At 36.7% G+C, this 27,532-nt stretch overlaps 1 long non-coding RNA gene across 1 annotated transcript in view; it reads right to left on the minus strand.

Moving 5' to 3' along the window:
• Nucleotides 1-275: 275 nt before the first annotated feature.
• LOC105879413 (uncharacterized) overlaps nucleotides 276-27,532 on the minus strand; it is a 70,713-nt gene continuing 43,456 nt past the window's right edge. The window contains exon 2 of the long non-coding RNA XR_001157737.2: nucleotides 276-626. This is a non-coding gene — a long non-coding RNA (uncharacterized LOC105879413). The remainder of the gene's footprint in view (nucleotides 627-27,532) is intronic.

Genomic DNA, 27,532 nt, shown 5'->3' on the forward strand with positions numbered 1-27,532 from the left:
AGCCCGCCACAGATTGCCTAGCACACCACCATATAGTATGGGCCTTTGTCGAGGGTTCTATTTCCCACCTGTATTTCTTTTTCTTTTTCCAGCAACAGTCTGCCTTTGTGCCAACTCCTAAATAACCATAAATTTTGTTCTTATAAACCTTAATGAATGCTTGGCCAAGATGCTGTAACTATTGGCTTCTACATTGGAGCATAAATGGAAAGGAAAAAAAAAAAAGTGTGCACTGTGAAAAACTGGATAAAATGGAAAAAAGATCACAGCAAACCCAAAGTCGCAATTTGCCTTTAATGTGAAGGAGGCCTTGTTTTCACGGTGTGGCAGCTTTCAGGGGTTTTAATCTCAAAGTGGCTGATCAATTTAAGGTAAGTGGCAGACATTTGGCCTGGTTCCCAGGCTTTGCTTTGCTGCTCTGAGAAAAGAAAGGATTCAGTCAGACACACAGACAACAGGCATCATCAGCGGCTCCCACATTCCAAGCATTTTAACACAGATTAGGTTGGCATGATTCTACTGTTTACTGAAATCTCCTAGGTGTTGCATTTTTCCTTTTCCTTGCTGTGGTTATCCAAGATGGTTTTCTCAGGTCAAGACCCTCATATGCCAAATAGCTTGCAGGGCTGCGAAGGGAAAAGAAGAGCAGGGGTCAGGACTTCCGATGAAAATGCTATTTCACTTGCTTACAACAAAATATGAGACTTCAGACAGCAGGTAATTGAGCACTGAACTTTTTGCCTAAGGCATACATTGAGACAGGAACTGTTTTACATGCATGCCTGAGGGCGGAAAAAAAAAAAAACGAAGATAATTTCTTTAACAAGGACAAACTTAATTCAACTAGGAATACTCAACGGATTAACAGGGTGATTAGTAGTTATTTTTGCTTCAGATTTTATAACCATGAGTCTTACACATACGTTGAACAAGCTTACAACCAATATAGTCCATTTTTTAATTAATATTTTCACATCATATACTCTAATTTTTCAAAACAGTAATAGTAAATGAGTTCAACCCCTTTCTACTGCCTTACCTTTTTGGCAAAAGTGAATTTTCTCAATCCATTTGACCTATAAACTAAATTTAAAAAAAATATGCATTCCATTGATTAGACCAAAAATGTATAAATTGTCTCTCATGCATTTGGGCTATATCATGCTGTATGGAAGATTAAAGATATTTTGTCTTTAATATATTCAAGAACACTTTTTCTTTAGTCATCTTCATGGCAAATCACCTCATCCTTTTTTTCTAAGAAGTTTATCAAAATAAAAAACTAATGTGGATTGTTAAAAATAATTTTTCCATTTATTACACTTTTCAAAGCTATGTCAAATTGTTATACTTATTATACCCAGAAATGCCTTCTTAACACTTCATAAATTTACATTGATATATTTCTTCCAAAACTAATACATTGTTACACTTGAGTAATTTATATTAAAAACACATATTCTTGTCCGTAAGGGTTAACTTAGAAACTATGCAATCTCAATTGTTATGTATGCAAATGTGTCCTTTACAAAATAATGTACAATTCCTCACTGATTAAAGAGAAACAGTGGAGATAGATTAGAAGCAGACAGCAGCCATCCTGCCGCTGCCAACACTGCTGTATGTTTTCTCAGCATGTGATACCTGGAACTGCAGCAGCCATTTTGCAGCCATGAAGACAGCCAGCCTAAGAGGCCGAGCTGGAGTGCTGAGGATGGCAGACAGGGAAGATGGAAAAAATATGGTTTTCAATTATGTCATTGAACCATAGAACCAACAATCCTGGATCCACCCAACTTGGGATTTCTTCTTGTGTGAGATAATACATTCATGCAATCATATTTGTTGAGTATCTACTATGTCTCAGACCCTGTTCTACCTGCCAGATATAAGCTCAGTGAATAAATCATAAGATCCCTACCTTGTGGAGCTCACGTTCTAGCCAGAGGAGACAATAAACTAAAAACATAAGTAAGAAAATTCCATTTACATTAAGAAGTAGTAAGTGGAAAAAAATTTTAAGTGGAGCAAGGCAAAAAGGAACAGAAATGCTGGGGTCAAGTGAATAGGTTTTGGTGTTGAATAAAGTGAGGGTTGGTTGGGTTCCCTAGGAAGTGAGATTTGAACAAACACTTGAAGGAAGCAAAGGACTAATCCTTTAAGCCGGTGGAAAGTGGGTTTTCATTTTTCTTATTGCTGACAATCAACAATAAGAAAGGGAGAGATAGAAGGAGAGAGAGAGAATTGGAATATGTCTGATGTAAGTTCCTTCTCAATTCTTCCCAGTTCTAGCAAACCAAAATTCTCCTTCCTTTGCTTTAGTTTGAGGTGGGTTTCTTTCACTTGCCACCAAAAGAAGACAGACAAGTAAGTTTTCTGTTGGTCACAAAGAAACTATCTCTGGTTCTAGGAACAGCAAGTCCAAATTCATACTGGGTCATATCTCCATCCTTTATGTAAAGAGCTTTATTGCCCACACTGGAAGTGTCCAGGCACACATAAAAGCACGCCCTGTGAGGCTTTCAGCTTCTGAAGTGCAGTGGGAAGATGTTCAGGACCAGGGTGGAGCTAAAAAGAGAAGCTCTATATTGAAAGTGGTAGTAAAAACTGATGGACTCCAAAAGGGGCAATACACATACAGGAAGAAAGATCAAATAAATAACAGAGAAGAAGAGCTGAACAACTACAAAATGTGTACTGTATCTAGGAGGTAGGAACAGGACACACTAGATACGAACAACTCCATCTATCACAGAGATGTGGATGCATTTATTATCCTGTGTTTGCTATGGGCAAAGTTCTAAAACATGCTATTCTCATATACACAAAGGTCCTAATATTTTGTTACTGGCTCAATGAAGAAAAATGAGGAGGAGACTTGCTTATCTGCATTGCCTACAAAACCCACTATGTAGCACCTAAACATCCCAAAGATGGGAATTGGGCAAAGCAGAACACACAGTGTACTTGTGCTTCCAATTTCCAGCTGAAGAACAATGCCAGCTCTCACACTGCAGTTGACATTTGGCAATCTGTCTGTTTCTTCGTCTCCTTGTTTGTAAAATGGATACAATAATAATATTCATCTCATAAGAATCTCAGAGAGTTATTGTGATTAAAGGACATAATGCACGTAAAGAATATCAACACAATTCTTTGATTTGGTAAGTGCTCCATAAATATTAGCTATATACATTATATCTCCTTGCATTTGGTTCTCATTAGGAAGCTTACTGTATGAGTTTATTTTACAACTTGAACACCAGATATGAGAAAGGTGGATACTGTGTGAAAATGGATATTAATTAGGGAACTTGTGCGTCGTTATGTATTTGGGAGCATCTTAGTCTGTTCAGGCTGCTATAACAAAACACCTTACATGGGTTATTTATAAGCACCAGAAATTTATTTCTCCAAAATTTATTTTGGAGACTGGAAAGTCCAAGATCAAGGCACCAGCAGATTCAGTGCCTGGTGAGGAATCTCTGCTTCATAGATGGCACCTCGTTGCTGTGTCTTCACGTGGCAGATGGTGTGAGGCAGCTCCCTTCAACTTCTTTTATGAGGGTGCTATTCCCACCCACAAAGGCACAGCCCTGGTGACTTAATCAATTCCCCCAAATCTCACTTCCTAATACTACCACCTTGGTTCTTGGGTTCTAACATATGAATGTTGGGGGACACCAACACTCAGACCATAGCAGGGAGGATGGGACAGTGTGTGTGCGTGTGTGTGCATGAATGCTTGTGCATGCCCACATCTTGATTTCTCGAGGTATCATCATGCTCTCAAATACCCAACGGGAAAGCCCACCGCCATCTTGATTCCCTCCCTCATCTTTCTTCCATGTCCAGTCGGTCATTGAATCTAAAGGTGGCAGTTGAGGTATCATTAAAAGCCAAAGCCATCCTTGGAGTTAGAACCCTGGGTTAAATCTGTTACTATTAAGATAGTTCTGTGACACTAAGCAAATCACTTAATCTTCTCAGAGCCCCAGTTCTTCACCTTAAATCAGCAAGAATACCACATAGGTTCCTAGCACTCAGTATACTTTGCTGAGTCTGTATCTTCTTTCATTATGTATTTAAAACCTGTGCCTTTCATTTCTTTTCCCACTTTGGAGCAGGCCCTCATTCCCTCTTAACCAAGGCTCAGCCTCCTACTTGAGCATCCAGTTTTCTCTGACCCAGCTAAAATTATGCACTGTCACCATATTAAAAAATAATCTCTCACTGCATTGCAGTTCATTTAGTGGCATTTTTGAAGCAAGCCACCAAAAAAACCAAACTCTGATATTTCTTTTTCATACTTTAGGTGTGTATATTGTCAATACTACCATTCTCTGACCCTAAGAAAACCCTTACTTGCATAAATATTCATAATTATTCTTTGTTAATTCACTTTCTCTGTGACCTATGGGTACTCTCTCTTCTCAAGTCTATATACTTCTCTAAGCCCTGAAGACACTAAGATAAATGAGTCCAAAAAAATCCTGGCTCTACCATTCACTTGAGATAATATTCATAAGAGCTACAATTTATTGTGCCCTTACATGGCAATCTGCTAAGATTTGTATGTATTATCTCATTTAATCCTCACAATCCTATGAAATATTCTTATTGTCATTTTATAGGTAAGAAAATTATAGCTTAGAAAAATTAAATGTTTCCCATTATACAGACAGCAAGTGATAGAGAACAGATTTGGACTATTTGAACAGATTTGAAGGTTGAAGATCGAACTCTTAAGATCTAAGCTACTCTGCCTGTTTACATCCTTGGAGCAATAATAGAAATGGCTCTGCCATCAGACTGGTTACAAAAGAGGCAACTAAGACTTGCCAGTGGCATTAACTACTTATAAATAATGTCCTTAGAAATTTTTGCTACTCATTGTAGATAGCTACAATCTAGCTTCAACTATAAAATATCAATATTATCACTTAGTTTATAGAGTTGACAGCAGTATGACTTGAATTATTGCCTCAATGTAGATAAGGTGCCAGTATAGTTTCTGGTACCTAGTAGACACCTAATATATATTAGTTCCCTTCATGATGAGCTTAGTTCCCTAAGCTCCCCCTCATCAATTTAAATACTTGCTGCAATGTCTGGATTGTTTTCATTTAGTGCTGTCTCTAGGTAAACTCCCTGCTGTCATAGTTTGAACTACTCTCTGTCTATACAGTGACTCAAAAATATGCATTTCTATCTCAAATCTTTCTCCTGACACATGGATCCATCAGCTTCCTGAGTATCTCTCTTGGATGCTCCATATGTAGACTCATCAGTTAAGATGATTCTTGTTGCCAGAAAACTAAAAATTCAATTCCAACCAGCTTCAGCAATTAAGAAGGAGATTTTACTGGCTTGCATTACTGAAAAGTCAAGAGCTGGAGCTCCATTGTGTGTGAGTGTGTGTGTGTGAGATTCTTTCAGCATCATCTTCCTACAGGTGATGGCTTCATTCTCAAATTGGCTTCCCCCACGACCACAGGTGGCTGCGAGCAGAAAGTGGGCTGCATATTGCCTCATTCACAGATAGAGAAAACTGCTTCCCTCACCTATAGAATAAACACCTTCCACCCCCAATCCTCACTGTCTAAACATCCCTGTACCAATCATTGTGATGAGGAAAGTGTCAGATGCTGATTGGCCTAGTTCTGGATTACATGATATCCCTGAATCTCTTGGGGTATCGAGGGAAATGGATTATCATGATTGGCTTGGCCCATTCAGGGCCCATCTGTAACATTAAGGGCCAAGGTTTTTCCACCCAATCCCATTAACTCTACACAACAGAGCTGCAGTAAAATGGATGTCCATTATATTAAGGGTTGAATTGTGTCCCCCAAGAAGATATGTTGAAGTCCTAACCCTCAATACTTATCAATGTAATCTTATTTGAAAGTAGAGTCTTTGCAGATGTAACCAAGTTAAGGTGAGGTCATTAGGGTGGTCCCTAATTCAATATGACTGAGGTCCTTAGAAGTAGAGGGGAATTTGGGCTCAAATACACAGAAAAGGAGTCATATGATGAGAGACACAGAGATTGGAGTGATGAAGCTGAAAACCAAGGAACACCATGGGTTGATGGACACCACTAGAAGCTAGGAAAAGATGAGGAAGGATTCTCCCCTACAGGTTTCAAAGGGAGGATGGTTCTGGCTGACACTCTGATTTTGGACTTCTACCCACTAGAACTGTAATACAATAAATTTCCATTGCTTTAATCCACCCAGTTTGTGGTACTTTGTTTCGGCAATTCTAGGAAAGTAATGTAGATGCCTTCCCATGTACTGTCCCCATTACCTTATGCATACTTCTACCATAGAATTTAACATACCATTTTATAATTTTATATTTTTCCCAGCTCTCTCCCCACTTGGACTATAATATCCTTGAGGACAAGGATCACATCTTAATTACCTTTGTGTCCTCAAGGCATAAAAGTATGTAACCATTATTGAGTTAAGTAATTATGAATGAATGAATCAACTTCAAATAAGTAGGTATGAATTCTACATCAGACAATGCTACTAACAAACTTGATCTTGATTCAGTCACTTAACATTTCTGGCCATACATTTTTTAGTCTGTAAGTCAAGGGTAAGGGTGTTTTCCTACATGGACCCTATATGATCCAATCCAAGTATCATACTAAAATACTAAATAAAAATGTGTCTAGTTTTGTTCAGCACACCAGAAAATTGATTAAAAATCTAAAAGGATAGGCAAGTCCTGTGAAGGAAAGGACTTTTCACTCTAGACTCAAGTGAGGCTTGATGATTCGTATCATAGGATAAGGATTTTACAGAGAGATTCACTGGCCATTTATTCTCCATGGATTTAAAAGAGTGAAAAAGAAGAACAAATGAAGTTAAACATAATTCTAGAGATATTTTGATGGGACACAAGGAAGAATTGACTGATGTCAAAGAAGGAAAAAATTGTTAGAATAACAGAGAAAAATGTCTCAGAAGATCTTTGAAAGTTCATTTATGTCCTAAGTAATTTATACACACACCTGCCCAAAGCAACAGACTAAGCCAAGTAATTGGTCAATATTTCTTCTAATGCTGTTGGTCTAGAGATTTCTTTTCCCTTGATCCAAGCTAAAGAAATATATTTCTCTATACAATGCAGTATGTTTTTCCTGTCACAGGAGCCCAGATTGTGGTCCTTGTGTTTATGAGATCAATAGGTTACTTCCTAATTTCTCCTAACTACTATTTATATAACCATACTTTTTTTTTTTATTTATTTATTTATTTTTTTTTTTTTTTGAGACAGAGTCTCACTTGTTGCCCAGGCTAGAGTGCCGTGGCGTCAGCCTAGCTCACAGCAACCTCAAACTCCTGGGCTCAAGCGATCCTCCTGCCTCAACCTCCCGAGTAGCTGGGACTACAGGCATGCGCCACCATGCCTGGCTAATTTTTTCTATATATATTAGTTGGCCAATTAATTTCTTTCTATTTATAGTAGAGACGAGGTCTCGCTCTTGCTCAGGCTGGTTTCGAACTCCTGACCTTGAGCAATCCGCCCGTCTCGGCCTCCCAGAGAGCTAGGATTACAGGCGTGAGCTACAGCGCCCGGCCTATATAACCATACTTTTGATCAACCTAGCTTACCTGTGACACTTTCAAATAAAACAGAATGAAATGGAGAAACCATCAGTTGGCCCCTGTATTTGACCCTCTTTCATTAGTAATATTGATAATATTTAAAATAATATTAATAATTAATATGATTAATAATAATGAATATGTATGTATACGCAAACATACAGATATACAGTTGACCCTTGAACAACACAGAGGTTAGAAGCACTGACCCCTGAGCAGTCAAAAATCCACCTATAACTTGACTACCCCAAAACTTAACTACCAGTAGCTTACTATTGACTGGAAGCTTTGCCAATAATGTAAACAGTTGATTAGCACATATTTTGTAAATTATATGTATTATATACTGTATTTTTACAAGAAAGCAAGCTAGAGAAAATAAAATGTTATTAAGAAAATTATAAGGAAGAGAAAATACATTTACAGTACTGTACTGTATTTATCGATACCATAAGTTTACATCATCTGTTTACAAGATGAATCGTCTGTCTGAAATGGCAGACAACCCCAGCTACAGACCTCAATCTACAGTACATATTCAAGCAATTCAACTTTTTCTTGTAATTTCATGACTTTTCTCTGCTTCTTGAGGGCATTTCCAGCATCATTAGTGGTACTTCATATGGGTCCCATGACATTATTCAAAGTATAAGGTATTACACTAAACACAATTAAAAAAAAAAACAATTACCAAGAGAGAGCACTTTTTATTGCTATACACAATTTAGTGGAGAAATGAACTGCTTACTCAGAGATGATTAGTGTCAAGCAGATACCTGCAACACCTGAGCTCACTGCCATGGTAACAGGAGGCGGCTGTGAAACTATTACAGTAGTATAGTACAAACGATAATTTTATGCAGTTATGATTTAATGGTGAATCTTTACATTTGTTTACATTTCTCTTGACTGTAAATGGTGCTATGTACCGTCTGTGCTTGTGTGCATAAGTTTTGATAAATTGTAACTTTTTATAATAGATTTGTATATATTTTATGGTAGTAAATGATAAAATAGACTAGTATCTACATATATTTTATATATTCATAACATATCTAACTTTTTCTTAATTCACACAGTTGATGAGTTTTTCAAATTGTCAAAATCTCCAAAAAATTTTCCAATACAGTTATTGAGAAAAATCCATATATAAGTGGACCCACATAGTTCAAACCTGTGTTGTTCAAAGATCAACTGTAAACACACCTATGTATAATGATATAAAAATATTTCATGAAGCCCATAACAACCCAGTGAAGATAATGTTATTTCCAGTATACAGACAAGAAAATTGCCCTTGATAAGATAAATAGTGTTGGTAAACTTTTTCTTAAAGGACCAAAGAGAAAATATTTTAGGCTTTGGGCCCATAAATCTCTGTTACATAAATACCCTGTATTATCTGTTACAGCCACAGATAATACATAAATGAATGGCATGCCTGTCTTCTAGTAAAAATTTATTTATAAAAATAAGTGACTAAAACACGTGCCATATTTGCCAACCCTAGGATAGATAACTAGATGTTTTTCTTATCCTTTTAAGAAGGTAGTCAGCAAGTTACAGTTTACTAAGAAAAACATTTACAACCAGAAATGATTGTTTCTTTTTTATTTTTTGGGGGGTTTTTTGTTTGGTTGGTTTTTTTGAGGCAAGGTCTTGCTCTGTAGCTCAGGCTGGATTAACCTCCCAGGTTCAGGTGATGCTCCTGCCTCAGCCTCCAAAGTAGCTGGAACTACAGGCACATACCACCATGCCTGGGTAATTATTTTTGTTTTGTTTTGGTTTTGGTTTTGCTTTTTTTTTTTAGAGATAGGGTCTTGCCTTGTTGCCCAGCCTGGTCTTGAACTCCTGGCCTCAAGGGATCCTTCTGCCTTGTTCTTACAGAGAGCTGAGATTACAAGCATGAGCCACCATGCTTGGCCATGACTGATGATCTTTAAAGCATTTCAATAAACCATATTAATAAATCCCCTAATATTAAAACACATTTGTTTTGTAGAATAAACTTTATTTGGTTGTACTCTATTATTCTTTTAATATATTTTCAATGCATAGACAATAAATGAAGGCCCGTGATATAAGGGTCCAGTTCCAGGAGAAAAGGGAATTATGGAGAACATTCTGTAGCAATTTTCCTCTCAAGTATTTCCTGATTTCTAAGATGAGGATATATGGGGCAAGATGGCAGAAACTAGACAGAAAGCAGCTGCTAAGAAGCTAAAAAGCTAAGCAGAGATTTAGGCAATCTCCTGTACCAAGGAAGCAGAAATTGGAGTTCAGGGACCACAAAGGAAAACAGGCTTTTGTAAATACTCCAGGCTTTCAATTAAGGCACAGAAAGGGATATGCCCTAGAAGTAAGAATGATCCAGTAAAAAAGCCGTACTAGATTACAGTACTCTTCATGTGTTCCATCTGGCCTCCAGAAAAAAATTAAATCTTCTCTGGAAAAGATTACATCATCCAGAGACTCCGCAACTTTTCAAATAAATATCTGTTAGTAAAAAGTTACCAAGTATACCAGGAAACAAGGACAAATGAACAAAAATCAGGAGGAAAAAAACAGACAATAAAGACAGAACCATAGGTCATACAGACAATGGAGTCATCAGACACTGACTTTAAAATAGCTGCAATTGAAATTTTGAAAATAAATGGATGAGAATATAAAGAATTTCATCAAGGAATTAAAATATATCTTTAAAGAATATAAACATTGTAACTAAAATTTAAGGAACTACCACCTTATGTGCTTCCTTGTAATAACAAAGTAGAATATTCACTATTTTCTGAAAAGGCTATTAAAACTGTCTTTATTTCTATGGCAAGATTTTCTTTATGTACCTCAATTAAAACAACATATCATAACAGATTGAGTACAGAAGTGATATGAGAATCTAGATGTTCTTCTATTAACTGGACTTTAAAGGAATTTGTAAAAATGTAAATCAAGGTCACTTTTCTCACTACAGATTTTTAGTTTTAGAAAATATAGCTATTTTTCACTTATATTATGTAAGTATTTAACATGTAAAGAATTTCTTTTTATTTTTAAGTTAATTAATAAATATTTTAAAATTTTCTCAGTTTTCAATTCCATTATGATAAATATCAATAGATATAACCCACATAAACAAAAGTTCTTTGGAGTTCTCAATAATTTTTAAGAGTGTAAAGGGATCCTGAGACCAAAACTTTTTAGAACATGGATATATAGATTCAGAACATTCACAAGCAAGTTCTCAGCAGGTTTTCTTGTTTGTTTGAGTGTGTGGAAATTGGCAAGCTGTTTCTAAGCTTTATATGGAAATGCAAAGTATCAAGAATTGCCAAGAGAATTTTGAAGATTGGCTGGCAGTCATTAAGGTTTATTTTAAAGCCACAGTAGCTAAAAGAGTGAGATATTGGCACAAGGAAAGAAAAACAGACCAAGAGGATAGAATGGAGTCCGGACCTTATATATATTACCTGATTTTTAACAATGCTACTATGATGCAATGGGAAAATGATGGTCTTTTCAGTAAATCATGCTGGATTAATTGTTCAACATCCATATCAACATTTGGTATTGTCAATGTTTTGGATTTTAACCATTCTAATAGATGTGTAGTAATATATTGTTGTAATCTAAAATTCTCTAATGGCATATGATACTAGACAAACTGTTCATCTGTCATTTGCTACTTATATATCTTCTTTCATGAGTTGTCTGTTTAGATCTTTTGCTTTCTAATTAGGTTGTTTTCTTACTGTTGAGTTTTAAGAGTTCTTTGTATATTTTGGATACAGGTTCTTTACCAAATATGTGTTTTACAGATATTTTCTCCCAATCTGTGACTTGGTTTTTTATTCTCTTAAATTAGTGCTTTAAAAAATCATAAACAGGATATTCTTCTATGTTATCTTCTAGAAGCTTTATTGATTTGCCTTTCAATCCATCTAGAATTGATTTTTATATATAGTGCAAAGTAGAGATCAGTTTTATACCGATAGATAGATAGATAGATAGATAGATAGATAGATAGATAGATAGATAGATAGATAGATAGATAGATCCATGCAGAATTCTCAGTCATTGCTGGTAGGAATGCAAAATGATACAGCGACTTTTGAAGACAGTCAGAATTTTATTACAAAACTAAACATTGTCATACCGTACAATCCAGCAATCATACTCCAACATATTTGCCCAAATGAGTTAAAAACTTATGTCCACACAAAAACCTGCAGTTTTATTCATAGTTGCCAAAACTTAAAAGCAATCAAGATATTCTTCAATAGGTAAATGGATTAACAAACTGCAGTACATCCTTACAATGGAATATTATTGAGCAATAAGAAGAAATAAGCCACAAACAGAACCTTAAATGTATATTGTCAAGTGAAAGAAGCCAGTCTGAAAAGGCTACATACTGTATAATTCCAACTATATGCCATTCTGGAAAAGGCAAAATTATAGAGACAGTAAAAACATTAGTGGTTCCCAGGGTGTATTAGTTGGGGTTCTCCAGAGAAACAGAACCGATAGGATATATACCAATATATAAGAGATTTATTATGATAATTGGCTCATGCAATTATGGAGGCTGAGAAGTCCCATAATATGCCATCTGCAAAGTGGAGTACCAAGAAAGTTGGTGGCCTAACTCAGTCTGAGTTCAAAGACCTGAGAATTGGGGAGCTGATGGTGTAACTCCCAGTCCAAGGGCAAAGGCCTGATAACTGAGTGGATGTTGGGGGGAGGGGGGTGCAAGATTTACTGATATAAGTCCAGGAGTCTGAAGGCTTAAGAACCAGAAGCTCTAATATCTGAGGGCAGGAGAAGATGGATGTTGCAACTCAAGAAAAGAGAGAGAATTTATCTTTCTTTCACATTTTTGTTCTATCCAGGCCTTCAACAGTTTGGAGGATGTCTGCCCACATTGGTGAGGGCAGATCTTTACTCAGTCTACTGATTCAAATGCTAATTTCTTTCCCAAGCAACCCCATAGACACACCCAGAAATAATGTTTTACCAGCTATCTGGGTATTACTTAACACAATCAAGTTGATGCAAAATTCACCATCAAACAGGGATTTGGGGAGTGGAGAGATGAATATGTAGAGCACAGGGGATTTTTAAGGCAGTGAAATTACTCTGTATAATACTGTAATGGTGGATACACAACATTATGCATTTGTCAAACCACACAAAAATCCATACGACACAAAGAATGAACCCTAATATAAACCAGGAACTTTAATTAGTAATAATGTATCAATATTGGTCCATTAATTATAACAAATGTACCACATCAATGCAAATTAATAATAGGGAAAACTTGGAGAAGGGAGAGTATATGGGAATTTCTGCTCAATTTCTCAGTAAACTTATAATTTCTTTAAAAATTAAGTCAATTAAAATAACATGTACTATCCATAATAAGAATGATTGATCATTTGGATTTACTAAATTTAAAACTTCTATTAACCAAAAGATGCCATTAAGAGAAGAAAAAGGCAAGATGCTAAGTGGGAGAAGGTATTTGACATATTTAAACCACACAAAGAACTTATATCTAGACAATATAAATAACTCTCATGAATCAATTTTTTTAAAAAAACCGACTCAATTTTTTCCTAAAAAGGCAAAAGACTTAATAGCCTTTTTTTATAAAAGAGGATATCCAAATGGCCAATGAACATGAAAGGGTGCTCAACATCATTAGTTATCAGGAAAATACAAATTGAAAACAAAATAGGATATCTCTACACATACCCCAGAATAGCTAAAATTAAAAAGATTGACAATACCAAGTGTTGGTAAAGATACAGAACAACAGAAACTCACAGGACTCTTATGGGAGTGTGAATTGGTAAAACCACTTTGGAAATTTTGTTGCCAGTAAAGTTGAATCTATGCTCATCCTATGACTCAGCAATTCAACCGATAGGCATAAATCCAATAGAAATGCATACATATGTGCACAAAAAGATAATTACAAGAATATCCTTAGCACATTATTCTTCACAGCACCAAACTAGAAGCAACCCAAATGCCCACTAACGATAAAATAGATTGTGGTATATGTGTCTAATGGAATACTATACAGCAACGAAGAAAGCTATTTCTATATGTAACAACATGAATGAATCTCAAAGACATAACACTTAGCTAAAAAAAAAAGAATGCATACTATATAATCTCATTTATGTCAAGTTCAAAGACAGACAACTCTAATTTATAGTAATAGAAATCTGTGTGGTGGTTAGCCTGGAGAAAGTAACAACAGGGACAGGAGCACAAAGTAAGCCTCTGTGGTGGTGCTTTGTGTGACAATCAAACTGTAAAGTTAAGATTTGTACCCTTTTCAGTCCATATGTTAAATTTAAATTAAATAAGTGAAACAAAAAATATATGGTTGCCTAAATCAACCAACTATAAAGTCATGAGCCATAAATATACCTAATTATTTTTAAGCCTATCATTTCATTAAATTATATTTGAGTCCTCAAGCTAACATATAATGATCTCTAGTTCCTAAGGCTCCAAACTATCATTCCTAACCCTAAAGCAAATAGTGAGGCCCTCCTGATATCAAGATTCACTCTTACTACAGACAGTTTGAAGTTCTTCCTATGCTCAACAAGTTAATAACAATAGCCAATATTTTAAGGACCTTTGTTATGTGCCAGACACCATACTGAATGCTTGCATGTATTAACATGTTTAAGGTCTCTCAATACCCAAAGAGATAGCTATTATTAAGCTACATTACAAATAAGAAATTAGGCCGGGCACGGTGGCTCACGCCTGTAATCCTAGCACTCTGGGAGGCCGAGGTGGGAGGATAGTTTGAGCTCCGGAGTTTGAGACCACCCTGAGCAAGAGCGAGACCACGTCTCTACTCAAAATAGAAAGAAATTATCTGGACAGCTAAAAATATATAGAAAAAATTAGCTGGGCATGGTGGTGCATGCCTGTAATCCCAGCTACTTGGGAGGCTGAGGAAGGAGGATCATTTGAGCCCAGGAGTTTGAGGTTGCTGTGAGCTAGGCTGACACCAGGATACTCTAGCCTGGGCAGAGTGAGACTCTGTCTCAAAAAAAAAACAAAAACAAACAAAAATAAATAAATAAATAAATTTTCCCAAGGTTACTGTATCAGTCAATATCCTTAGTTGCATTTAAATGAAACCAACAACCTGGTTTAAGCAAAAGAGAATGTATTTAAAAGGGTAATGCATAATTCCCAGAATTGCCAGGATGGCCAAGTTGAAGACTCTGCAGCCACAAACAATACCCCAAATCAAGTCATGGAGCTGGTCCTGTAGAAAAACACAGCTTTACTGCCCAGCACTGGACAGTGTGATGCACTCTGCCACACCAACAGCCCTGGAACCCAGCCGTGGCCCCCAGCAAAACTGCCACTGCTCTGCTGGAGCTGGCTATAATTTCTGCCACCAGCACCACCACCAAGAATGGCTTTCAGTTCCCATAACACCGAAGTGCTGTGAGCACATGATTCATGCTCTGGGCCAAAAATGAATGATACGGGCAATTATAAAATCACAAGTCTGGAAGGTGGCAAGCAGGGATTTGAACCCAGTTGGCTTGGTTCCAATACCCAGGGGCTCAACTATGATGCTAGGCTGTCTCTAAATGAGTGGGTAACATTATCTTACTATTTTAAGGACCAGGTGAGGTAAGGAAATCCAACAGTACCTTATGTCACCATATCATTTATCAGAAAGCTTGGAAAATGTATTGCTTAACTAATTTAGAGACAGAATAAAACTATTCATATGACAAATTGGGTTTCTGAAAATCACCAAGTGCTTTAATAAAGGCAGGCAGGGAGGACTCGTGTGACAGCTCATCCGAGAGCCAAAACTGCACCTTATGGGGCCATGTGGCTGCTTGCTGACTCAGAAGAGGGGTGGGGAGGGGTGACCGCTTCTGATTCACGAAGACCACATCCTGCCCCTCCCTCGTTTTTTTCCCCTGGAAGCTGCCCATCAATCTTCTTAGTGAGATCTCCACCCGAAGCAAGTGGCTCAGGCATTTGCAGAGCATGTCTGTGAACCTAAGTCCCATTTTCCAGGAACATTTGGCCCTGCTTCTTTCAGTGGCATCTATGTGTGAAGTTGACAATGACTAAGTGTGAAGCTGATATATACTTTGTGCATGAAGACTCAGGGCTTGATTTGGGTTATTTTTCACTGTGTTTTGGGTGCACAAACCAATAGCTAACATCACATATATGTGCTTTTAAAATGGTTTAGCTACTTTAAATCAGAACGAAAAGTCTTAATTTAATCACACGAGACCAGCTAGATAACAATTTGGGAGAAATGTGTTCTTTCTGAGAATTGTGTAGACACATACTCATTATTGTCAAAGACATAAGCATTTCATCCTGCTCTGATTCATCTTTAAAAAAACGTGTGGTAGGCAAGTCAAAATACTTCAAATAAAGAATGGGAGGAAAGGTTTTTGGTTTTGTTTTTGTTTTGGTTAAAGGCAATTTCATAAAATTTGTATCTGTTGGGACTGTTTTGTTTTGTTTTATTTGGGGTTTGGGGGTTTTTTATTTTTTTGTTTTGGTTAGTTTGGTTTCCACTGAAGCCAGTAGTGGGTGTTGTGATCAGAGAGGCTACAGTAGTCAATATATGAAGGAATTTGAAATTTTAGGAGTCTGAACATTATTCTGTAGGCAGAGAGTAACTCATAAAGATTTTTTTAATCTAATTTATTTTTACCATTTTAGCCAAATAGAACAAACAGAAAAGTGTGGGAAACACAAGTAAATTTAATTTTTAAAATAAGCAAAAATTGTGCAACCACTATTCATCAAAGAAATAAAATATTGTCAGCAACTCAAAAAATTCGGTAGTGGCATTTTTAATTTTTTAAATTAAGAACTAAGACAGAATAGAGACAAAGCCTAAAACATGTATGTTCAGTTTAACAGGAATGTTCATAGAATCATAGCATATAATAGCCAACAAGTGGATACAATCCAAATGTCCGTCAACTGATGATGAGTAAATAAAATGTGACATATACATACAAAGAAAGAAGTACTGATACATGCTACAACATGGATGACCTTTGAAAATATGACAAATGAAAGAAACCAGTCATAAATGAACATATATTACATGGTTCTACTTATATTAAATGTCCAGAACAGGCAAGTCTATAGAAACAGAAAGTAAATTAGTGATTGCCTAAGGCTGGGGATAGGGGTTAGGGGGAAATGGGGAATGACTGCTAATGGGTACAAAGATTTGGGGGGAGGTGAGAAAAATGTTTGGGAATTAGTGGTATTTGTTGTCCAATGCTATGAATATACTGAAAATCATTCAACTGTACAGTTTAAATAAGTGACTTATATGGATGTGAATTATATTTCAATAAAACTGTTATTTTTTTAAAATGCAATGACATTAAGTTAAATTAAAAACTGGATGACAGAAAGATTGCCCAGCCATACCCCTACAGTGAATGGAATAGGGTATACAAAGGTGTGCTGTTATTCAATACATGGAAAACTGGTTAATCCTTCATCCAAATCTTTTTTGTTTACTTATCTATTTTAATTTTTATTTTTATTTTCAATTGACAAATAATTATACACATTCATGGGGTTAAATGTGATGATTTGATATATGTATATATTGTGGAATGATTATATCAAGGAAATTAACACATCCATCACTCCACAAACCCATCATATTTTTGTAGTAAGAATATGTAAATCTATCTTTTTAGCAATTTTGAAATAAACAACACATTATTATTAACTATGGTCACCTTGCTGTCCAATAGATTGTGAAAACTTATTCCTCCTATCTAACTGGAACTTTTGCACCTTTTGGTGAACTTCTCATTCCCTATCCGCATCTCCACCCCCGGCTCCTGGTAACCACCATTCTACTCTCTACTTCTATAAATTTGACTTTGTCAGATTCTGCATATAAGTAAAATCATGCCATATTTGTCTTTTTGTGCCTGGCTTATTTCACTTAGCATAATGTCTTCCAGGTTCATCCATGTTGTCATAATGGCATAACAGATTTTTCTTATTTTTCAAAAAAAAATAAAAAATATTTAGTATTCCATTATCTATATATGCCACATTTTCTTTATCTACACATCCTTGCCAACACTTACTATCTTTTACCCTTTTGATAATAGCAATTCTAACAGGTGTGAAGTGATATCTCATTGTTATTTTAGTTTGCATTTCCCTGATGATTAGTGATGTTGAGCATTTTTTCATGTACTTGTTGGCCATTGGTATGCCTTCTTTTAAGAAATGTCTATTTAAGTCCTATGCCCACTATTTAATTAGGTTATTTGTTTTCTTACAATTGATTTGTTTTAGTTCATTATATATTTTGCATGTCAACTCCTTATCAGATGTATGATTTGCAAATATTTTCCTCCATTCTATGGATTGTCTCTTCATTCTGTTTCCTTTGCTGTGAAGACACTTTTTAGTTTAATACAGTCCCTTGTTGGACAGTTTGCAAATATATTCTGCCATTCAACAGGTTACTTCTTCATTCTGTTGATTGTTTACGTTGCAGTGCAAAAGCTTTTTAGTTTAATATAGTCTCATTTGTCTATTCCTGTTTTTGTTGTCTGTACTTTTGAGGTCTTAGCAATTAAATCTTTGCCTAGATCAATGTCCTAAAGTGTTTTCCCTGTTTTCTTCTAGTAGTTTTATAGTTTGGGGTCTTATGTTTAAGTGTTTAATACATCCTGAGATGATTTTTGTATATGATAAGTGATAGGGGTCCAGTTTCATTCTTCTGCATATGGCTGTCCACTTTCCCAACACCATTTATTGAAGAGGATGTCCTTTCTCCATTGTATGTTCTTGGCACCTTTGTTGAATAACAGTTGGCTGTAAGTACATGGATTTATTTCTAGATTCTCTATTCTGTTCCATTGGTCTATACATCTGTTTTTATACCAATACCATGCGATTTGGGTTATTATAGCCTGGTAATATACTTTGAAGTCAGGTAGTGTGATATTTCGAGCTTCGTACTTTTTGCTCAGATTTGCTTTAGTTAATAAGGGTCTTTTTTGGTTCCATATAAGTTTTAGGATAGTTTTTTCTATTTTGTTTAAAAATGATGTGGGTATTTTGATAGGGATTGCACAGACTCTGTAGATTGCTTTGGGCAGTATGGTCAGTTTAACCATATTAATTCTTCTAATCCATGAGCATGGGATTTCTTTCCATTTGTTTGCATATTCTTCAATTTCTTTCATCAATGTTTTATAGTTTTCCTTGTAGAGATCTTTCACATGCTTGTTTAAATTTATTTCTCTGTATTTTATATATATTTGTAGCTATTGTAAATTGGGTTGCCTTCTTGACTTCTTTGTGAGCGAGTTCATTATTTGTGTATAGAAACACTGCTGATTTTTGTATATTGATTTTGCAGCCTGAAACACTACTGAATTTATTTATTAAATCTAAGAATTTGTGATGGAGTCTTTAGGTTTTTCTAAATATAAGAACATATCATTGACAAAAAGGAATAATTTAGCTTCTTCTTTTCCAATATGAATATCTTTTATTATAATCTTTCTTTCTTTTGCCTGAAGCTCTGGCTAGGACCTACAGTGCTATGTTGAATAGGAATGGTGAAAGTGGGCATCCACATCTTGTTCCAGTTCTTAGGAGAAAGGCTTTCAGCTTTTCCCTATTCAGTATGATGTTAGCTGTGGGTTTGTTACGGCCTTTATTATGTTGAGGTATGTTCCTTCCATGCCTAGCTTGTTGAGAGTTTTTATCATAAAGGGATATTGAATTTTATCAAATGCTTTTTCTGTATCTATTGAGATGATCATATGGTTTTTGGTCTTCATTCTGTTGATGCTATGTATCACATCTATTGGTTTGCATATGTTGAGCCACCCTTGCATCCCTAGGATAAATTCCACTTGATCATTGTGTATTTTTTTATATGCTGTTGGATTTGGTTTGCTAGTATTTTGCTGAAAATTTATTCATCTATATTCATCAGGGATATTGGCCTATGGTTTTCTTTTTTTGTTGTGTCCTTATCTGATGTTGGTATGAGGGTAATGATCGCTTTGTAGAATGAGTTAGGAAGAATTCCTTTCTCTTCAACCTTTTTGGAATAGGTTGAGGAGATTTGGTGTTAGTTCTTATTTGAAAGTTTGAGAGAATTTGGAAGTGAATCCATTGAGTCCTGATTTTTCTTTGTTGGGAGACTTTTTTATTACTGATCCAATGTCATTACTCATTACTGATTTGTTCAGGTTTTCTATTTCTCTCTGATTGAATGTTGGTAGGTTGTATGTGTACAGAAATTTATCCATTTGCTCTAGGCTTATAAATTTGTTAGTGTATAGTTGTTCACAATAATCTCTGGTTATTTTGTGTGTGTGTGTGTTATCAGTTGTAATGTCTCCTTTTCATTTCTGATTTTGTTTATTTGGGTCTTCTCTCCTTTCTTTGTGGGTAGTCTAGCAAGTGGTTTATTGATTTTGTTTATCTTTTCAAAAAACCAACTTTTCCTTTTGTTGATACATTGTAGTTTTTTTGTTAGCCTCTGTTTCATTTAGTTCTGCTCTGATCTTTATTATTTTTTTCCTTCTAATTTTGGATTTGGTTTGTTCTTGCTTTTCTAGTTTCTTGCGATGCATCGTTAGATTGTTTATTTGAAATCTTTTTACTTTTTTGATGTAGACATTTATTGCTATAAACTTCCTTCTTAGCATTGCTTTTACTGTATTTCATATGTTTTTGCATTTTGTGTTTCAGTTTTCATTTGTTTCAAGAAATTTTTTTGATTCACTTCTTAATTTCTTCCTTGACCCAACTGTCATTCAGGAGAATATTGTTTAATTTCCATGTACTTGTAAAGTTTCCAAAGTTCCTGTTTTTACTAATTTCTAGTTTTATTCCATTCCATTGTGCTCTGAGAAGATACTTGATATGATTTTTATTTTTAAAAATTTGTTAAGACTTATTTTGTGTCCTAACAAATGTATCCATCCTGGAGAATATCTGGTGTGCTGATGAGAAGAATGTGTATTCTGTAGCATTTCTCTGGGTGCCAGGGCGTCACCCAGACAGAGAGTTCACACTTGGGGTGTGGGGTTCCTGGGGAGGAGCAATGACTCTTTGTGAACTCTCTCTGTGCTTACAATAGCCAGCACCTACACACACCACTGGGGGGCCTGAAGGCAGGTCCACCCACCCTAGCTCCATCCCTCAAGTTCCCAAACACTCCATCCAAGTGCCTGTGGGTTGCCCAGCCCAGTCTACCACCATTGACACCTGAGGACTCCTCCTAGAGTCTGAGGTTGGGACCACCTATTCTGCCACTTACAAGACAACTTGTACTCACCTGTATATACCTCCTTTGGGATGATGGACTGGCCTCCCAGTCCATTGTGACCACCAAAACACCAGCACAGACCACTTCCATCACAGAGTGTTTTCTGACCATTCCTACAGCCATCACCTGTGCCACATCAATTGCCTAGGGATTCAAGAATTTGCCCACACACGCAACCCATTGCTGCCATTCCTTGAAGCTGAGAAAACCACACAGAGGCCCATGAATTGGCCTGCCTGGACCTGGATCTACTAACACTGATGTAGCATATGCCACCTGGGACCCAAGGAAAGGTACACTGCCACAACTGGGACCCCAAGACTGGCCCCACTTGGCATCCTAGTCCCTAGCAAAACTTCACTACAGCCTCTACTAACATTGCAACCTGAGCCACTGAGGAAATCATAGACACTACTGACACTTTTTGAAGTGGAAGAAATCACACACAGATGACATTACTGCAGACACCCACAATCAAAAACAATGTCTCCAACACCGTAGATATGTCTTCAGGAAAAAGTCCTCCCCTATGAAAGCAAATTCAAAGAATTGGAAGAAGTGACTGTTATACCAGATGCACAGATATCAACATAAGGACACAGGAAACATGAAAAAGCAAGGAAATATGACACAACCAAAGAAACAAAATAATTCTATAGTGACAGATCTGAATCAAGAAGACATTTATAAAATCCAAGGAAAGGAATTCAAAATATTGATATTATAGAAGCTCCATGAGATACAAGAAAATACTGAAAAACAATACAAAAAATAAGAAAAATAATTCAGGATGTGAACGAAAAATTTACTAAAGAGATAGATATCATTATAAAAAAGAACAAAATAGAAATTCTGGAACTGAAGAATTCATTGAATAAAATGTAAAATATATTAGAAAGCTTTGACAAGAGACTAGATCAAACAGAAGAAAGAATCTTAGGACTTGAAGATAGGCCTTTGAAATAGCCCAGTCAGACAAAAATAAAGGGTAAAGATAAAAAAGAATTAGTAAATCTATGTGGCATATAGGACATTCTAACATGGCTAAATATTCAAATTTTTGTTATCCCAGAAGGTGAAGAGAAAATGAAAGGTTTCAAAAACCTACTTAACAAAATAAAAGATGAAAACTTCCCAAGTCTTGCAAAAGATTTGGATATTGAGATACAAGAGGCTTAAAAACCCCTAAAGAGAAACATTTTTTTTTGAGACAGAGTGTTACTCGGTTGTCTGGGCTAGAGTGACATGGCACTCAGTGTAGCTCACACCAACCTCAAACTCCTGGGTTCAAGCAATCCTCCCACCTTGGCCTCCCAGAGTGCTAGGATTACAGGCATGAGCCACCATACCCAGCCAATGCATACAATTTAAAAAGGTCTTCTCCATGACACATTATAGTCAAACTGTCAAAAGTCAGAGAAAATTCTAAGAACATCAAGAGAAAAGCATCTAGTCACTTATAAAGAAACCCTCATCAGGATAACAGTGGAGTTCTCAGTAGAAATCTTACAGGCCAGGAGAAAATGGAATGACATATTCAAAGTTCTAAAAGAAAAAAATCTGCCAGCCAAAGACACTATAGTCAGCAAAGTTATCATTCATAAATGAAGGAGAAATAAAGCCTTTCCCAGAGAAGCAAAAGCTGAGGGAATTCATCACTACTAGATCAACCCTACAAAAAATGCTTAAGGAAGTCCTGCATTGGGGGTGAAAAAGTGACAACTACCATTCATGAAAACATGCAGAAATATAAAAACCACTGGTAGAGCAAACATACAAACAAGAAAGAGAAAAAACTCAAATGTTACCACCACAGAATACCACTGAAATACAATGTCAAAAAACAATGGAGAAAGAAATGAACAAATGATATACAAAACAACCAGATATCAATTAATAAAATGGCAGTAATAAGCCCTCATGTATCAATCATAGCCTTGAATATAAGTGAATTAAACTTTCCATTTAAAAAATATAGACTGGCTGAATGGCTAAAGCCTGTGACCCAACTATAAGAAACTCATCTCACCTTTAAAGATAAATATAGATTGAAAGCAAAGGGATGGAAAAAGATATTCATGCAAACTGAAACCAAAAATGAGCACAAGTAGCTATATGTGTATTAGATAAAACAAACTTTAAGTCAAAAGCAGTAAAAAAGACAAAGAAGGTCATTATATTTAATATAATGATAAAGAGATAAATTCAGCAAGAGAATATAGCAATTTTAAACATATATGCATCCAATACCAGAGTACTCAGATATATAAAACAAATATTATTATCTCTTAAGGAAGAGATAGATTCCAATCTGGCAGTCTAGGGTAGACCTCACTCTTCTCGGCCCTCTCCCTGCTCCAAGGATTGCCTCCAGTGTCTGCAAGCAGGCTGGAGCTCAAGCCAGCCTGGCTCCCCCGTGACTGGGATGTGGGCTGAGAAGTTTCCTGCCCAGGATCCTGGCCTGAGCTGAGAGCATTGCCCTCCTGTGGGGCGGAGGCTGCCCTGCATGGACCCACACTGCACTCTCCCTACTGATCTTCCCATGTGGCTCCCTTACCTCCCAAAACTAATTCACAAATCTGCCCTCCCAGCCCCTGAGCAATGTGATCAAGACCTGGGAGTACAGGATGTGGCCTGTGGGTCCATCCCTGGGTCCCTGAAGATCAATCCCTGACCAAGCCAGGGAGAGGCATACTGGTCCCAAGTTGCCCATAGGGTACCCAGGCAGGTTTGATTTCCCTCCGCCTCAGGGTGTGCCCCACCCTGATGGAGTTGCCCGGCAAGCAGCACCAGGGAGCTCACAGTCCAAGCAGTCCTCAGTCTGAGCCCCACTCTCTGTGGAAGCCTTGGTGTGGTGGCTCAATTATGTTTAAGAATATCTAATTGAAGTATCTTGAATGTGCCCTTCCGAGATAAAAAATTTCCCCACCCCTGAGTGAGAGACATAACAATGACTAAGGCAAGGTCTCCGCTTCTGAAGAATCCCCAGTTGAGGAGGAAGCCAATAATGAAACTGAAGTAATAAATAAATGCTAAAGCAGAGGTCTAGACTAAGTGCTGTGGGAGCATGCAGAGGGAACAACTGACTCTGCAGGAGTAAAGCTGAGAAAGCTTCCCGTGAAGGCGACCTTTCAGCTGGGTCTTGGAGAAGGAACAGAAAACGGCTGCAATCCCCTCTAGGCATTGCTCTACACCTGTATAATTTTTGTTATGCTATTAAACCAGTCTTTATATATACCCTTATCTAAAAACAAAGAAGAATCAAATAAATACCAAAAAAGCACTAAATGTGATCTAAATTCGATCCTGCATTTTTTTTTTTTTTTTTTTTTTTTTTTTTTTTTTTATTTTGGCATATTATGGGGGTACAGATTTTAAGGTTTCAATAAATGCCCATTTCCCCCCCCCCAAAAGTCTGAGTCTCCATCATGACCATCCCCCAGATGGTGCACATCTCACTCACTATGTATGTATATACCCGCCCCCCTCCCCCCTCCCACCTGCCCAATACCCTATTACTGTAGCACCTATGTGTCTACTTAGGTGCTACTCAGTTAATACCAGTTTGCTGGAGAATATATCTGGTGCTTGTTTTTCCATTCTTGGGATACTTCACTTAGTAGTATGGGTTCCAGCTCTAACCAGGAAAATATAAGGTGTGCTATATCACCATTGTTTCTTAGAGCTGAATAGTACTCCATGGTGTACATATACCACATTTTATTAATCCATTCTTTGATTGATGGGCACTTGGGCTGTTTCCACAGCCTTGCAATTATGAATTGTGCTGCTATAAACATTCGAGTGCAGGTGTCTTTTTTGTAGAGTGTCACTGGATCATTTGGGTAGATGCCCAGCAATGGGATTGCTGGATCAAATGGTAGATTCACTTGGATCGCTTTAAGGTATCTCCATATTGCTTTCCACAGAGGTTGAACTAGTTTGCAGTCCCACCAGCAGTGTAAGAGTGTTCCTCTCTCTCCGCAACCACGCCAGCATTTATTGTTTGGAGATTTTTTGATAAAGGCCATTCTCACTGGGGTTAAGTGATATCTCATTGTGGTTTTGATTTGCATTTCCCTGATGATTAGAGATGTTGAGCATTTCTTCATATGTTTGTTGGCCATTCTTCTGTCTTCTTTAGAAAAATTTCTGTTCAAGTCCTTTGCCCACTTTTTAATGGGGTTATTTGATTTTTTCTTCCTAATTTTCGTGAGTTCTAAGTATATTCTAGTTATCAGTCCCTTATCGGATGCATAGGATGCAAAAATTTTCTCCCATTCTGTAGGCTGTCTGTTTACTTTCATGACTATTTCTTTGGCTGTGCAGAAGCTTTGTAGTTTGATCATGTCCCATTTATTTATTTTTGTTGCTGCTGTGATTGCCTTTGGGGACTTCTTCATAAACTCTTTGCCCAGGCCGATGTCTAGGAGAGTGTTTCCAACTTTTTCCTCTAGAGTTCTAATAGTTTCATATCTTAGGTTTAAGTCTGTTATCCAGCGTGAGTTGGTTTTTGTGAGAGGTGAAAGGTGTGGGTCCTGTTTTAGCCTTCTACAGGTGGCTATCCAGTTTTCCCAGCACCATTTATTGAAGAGGGATTCTTTTCCCCAGCGTATGTTTTTGTCTGCTTTGTCAAAGATGAGATGGCTATATGAGGATGGTTTTATATCAGGATTCTCACATCTGTTCCACTGGTCAATATTCCTGTTTTTGTGCCAATACCATATTGTTTTAATTACTACAGCTTTGTAGTATAGTTTGATATCTGGCATATTAATGCCTCCCATTTTGTTTTTGTTGCCTAGAATTGCTCTTGATATTCGGGGTCTTCTTTGGTTCCATACGAAGCGCAAAATTATTTTTTCTATATCTGTGAAGAATGCTGATGGGATTTTAATAGGTATTGCATTGAATCTGTAGATCAGTTTGGGTAGTATAGACATTTTGATGATATTGAGTCTGCCGATCCACGAGCATGGTATGGATTTCCATCTGTTTACATCCTCTGCTATTTCCTTCCTCAGTGTTTCATAGTTCTCCCTGTAGAGGTCTTTTACCTCTTTGGTTAAATATATTCCTAGGTACTTTAATTTCTTTGTTGCTATTGTGAAGGGAATTGAGTCTTTGTTTTGGTTCTCAATTAGATTGTTGTTGGCGTATATGAATGCCTCTGATTTCTGTGTATTAATTTTGTATCCTGAGACTTTACTAAATTCATTGATCAGTTCCAGGAGTTTCTTGGTTGAATCCTTGGGGTTTTCTAGATACAATATCATATCATCAGCAAACAGTGAAAGTTTGATCTCTTCTGCCCCTATTTGGATACCTTTGATTCCATTTTCCTGTCTGATTGCTGTAGCCAAGACTTCCAGCACTATGTTGAACAGAAGTGGAGATAGTGGGCAGCCTTGTCTGGTTCCAGTTCTAAGTGGGAATGATTTCAATCTTTCCCCATTCAGTATGATGTTGGCTATGGGTCTGTCATATATGGCTTGTATCATTTTTAGGTATGTCCCTTCTATGCCTATTTTCTTAAGTGTTCGTATCATGAAAGGGTGTTGAATTTTGTCAAAAGCTTTTTCTGCATCTATTGAAAGGATCATGTGGTCTTTGTTTTTGCTTCTGTTTATGTGGTGAATTGCATTTATAGATTTACGTATGTTGAACCATCCCTGCATCCCTGGGATGAAGCCCACTTGGTCGTGGTGGATTATTTTTTTGATAAGTGTCTGTATTCGGTTAGCTAAGATTTTGTTGAAAATTTTTGCATCTATATTCATTAGGGATATTGGTCTGTAGTTTTCTTTTTTTGTTGCATCCTTTCCTGGTTTTGGTATCAGAGTAATATTCGCTTCATAAAAGGTGTCGGGGAGGTTTCCGTTCTTCTCGATGTTGTGGAATAGTTTCTGCAAGATAGGTACTAGTTCTTCTTTGTAAGTATGGTAAAATTCAGGTGTGAAGCCATCTGGACCGGGACTTTTCTTTTTAGGGAGATTTTTAATTGCTGTTTCTATTTCAGCTGTTGAGATTGGTCTGTTCAGGGAATCTATTTCTTCCTGGTTGAGCCTAGGGAGGCTGTGTGTTTCTAGAAATTTGTCCATTTCCTCCACATTTTCCAGTTTGTGTGCATAAAGATTTTTGTAGTATTCATAAATTGTATCTTGTATCTCTTTGGGATCAGTTGTGATATCTCCTTTTTTATTCCTGATGGAGCTTATTAGAGATTTCTCTTTTCTGCTTTTCGTTAGCTTAGCCAACGGCGTGTCAATCTTGTTTATTTTTTCAAAGAACCAACTTTTTGTTTTATTAATCTCCTGAATAGCTTTCCTGTTTTCAATTTCGTTTAGTTCTGATTTGATCTTGTTGATTTCACTTCTTCTGCTGGGTTTGGGGTTGGTCTGTTCTTCTTTTTCCAGCTCTTTGAGTCGTTTCATTAGATTGTCTATTTGTGATCTTCTTGCCTTTTGGTTATAGGCATTTATGGAGATAAACTTTCCTCTCAGAACTGCTTTAGCTGTGTCCCAGAGGA

This window comes from Microcebus murinus, chromosome 9 (assembly GCF_040939455.1).
Source record: "Microcebus murinus isolate Inina chromosome 9, M.murinus_Inina_mat1.0, whole genome shotgun sequence".
Classification (NCBI taxonomy): Eukaryota; Metazoa; Chordata; class Mammalia; order Primates; family Cheirogaleidae; genus Microcebus; species Microcebus murinus.